Source organism: Poecilia latipinna, unplaced genomic scaffold, assembly GCF_001443285.1.
Source record: "Poecilia latipinna isolate Pla-1442-1.1 unplaced genomic scaffold, P_latipinna-1.0 Scaffold240, whole genome shotgun sequence".
Taxonomy (NCBI): Eukaryota; Metazoa; Chordata; class Actinopteri; order Cyprinodontiformes; family Poeciliidae; genus Poecilia; species Poecilia latipinna.
Genome location: NW_015112856.1, coordinates 347999 through 349537, shown reverse-complemented (window position 1 = coordinate 349537; position 1539 = coordinate 347999).

Here is a 1539-nt window from a genome sequence, read left to right as displayed (position 1 = left end):
GTCTCACCACTATCAAATAAAGGCTAATAAAATAAAAAAGAAAAACAACGAAGCATAAAATTTGTGCAAAACTGCAATGGAAGCTTTTTTTCCACAAAACGCAACTCGCATAATCAACACCCGGATGTTTCCACTGGCACAAACCACGAAGAAGAAGATAACAGGAAGTGGTTGGAGGGTTAATGGCACAGCATGTCAAACTTATTCACTTGTGATTTTAATTGCGTTTCCTATATAATGGAAACACTGCAGTTGCAAAATTATGTTTTTTCTACAAAGTTTGTCCACATTTAATCTGCTCCAATCTGTCTGTGCTGAGTTACAACAATGGATCTAATCACATATAAACCAGTGAAATAGTTACTGACAGCTAATGCAGAACATGACAGATCATGTTTGAAATCTTGTTCGTCTTTTAATCCCACCTGAGACTGAGAGCTGCAGAGAATCCTGGTCCATGAGCGATTTGACATTTAAATTCCTTTGCAGCTGAAGCATTTTTGTAACAATTCAATCCATCTCATCATCCAGACTCCCTGGTGGATCACCTCTAGTGTAATCATTGCCCAGAGAATGCATTTGCCTATTTATCAGCAGTAATGATGAACCAAAGTGCAAAATGGTGATACAAAATGAACATAAAAAAACGAAAAGATGTGATTGATGTCGGATACTTGGCAAGCCGACACGTTGGGGAGCGGAATAAAAGATTCCCCTTTGGGCAAGAAACTCAGAGGGAAGAAATTTAAAGCACTTTAATGTCTGTGTCTCTAGTTTTGACGAACATCTACATACATAGACACACACTCTCTCTCTGTCTCTCTTTCACACACAGTTTTATGTCCCCGACCCAAACTCTCTTGCTCCCTCTCCTGCTCCCTGCAAAGACTTTAATGTCTGTGTTCGTCAGTTGATTTCCATTTCACTTCTCTCCCTTGCAAAGTCCTGCAGGGTTAACCCTCCCTCCCCCAAGAATCATGAGCTCCCACACAGACCCAGCTCCAGTAACGCTGTTGGCAGACATCTGGAAATGTTTTGGCCCTGCGCTGGCGGTCACTGTCTGGACCAATAGAGACCATAGCTCAACCTTCACATTGTGACAAGACTTCATATATCTCTTTGTGACCTTGTGTACAGTATAGGACCCCCCGTTTCCCTCAGGGGCGCACCCCATACCCCTCTGCTCCCTCCGCCACATGCACCCTTCTCTTTTGTTTTCCACCTGGTTCTTCGTGCCACACAGTGAAGAGCGTTTAGCTTAGTCTGCGAAATTAAAATGCAGGTGAAAGATACTAGGACAAAAATAAATTAAAAAAATAAACACAGACGCATTGGGGTTACATAAAAACTCCATCCAAATAGTACAGAAAAAAATTATATAATCCAAGAATATAATAAAATACAAACATATAGAGAACAGAAACATAAAAACCGATCTAAGTGTTAAATTGGCAGTACTGAATGTTTTCCAGGCACATGGTGCCATTTTGTAGCACAATCAGGTAACTGTTATTTTGAAATGTTATAAAAATTATATAT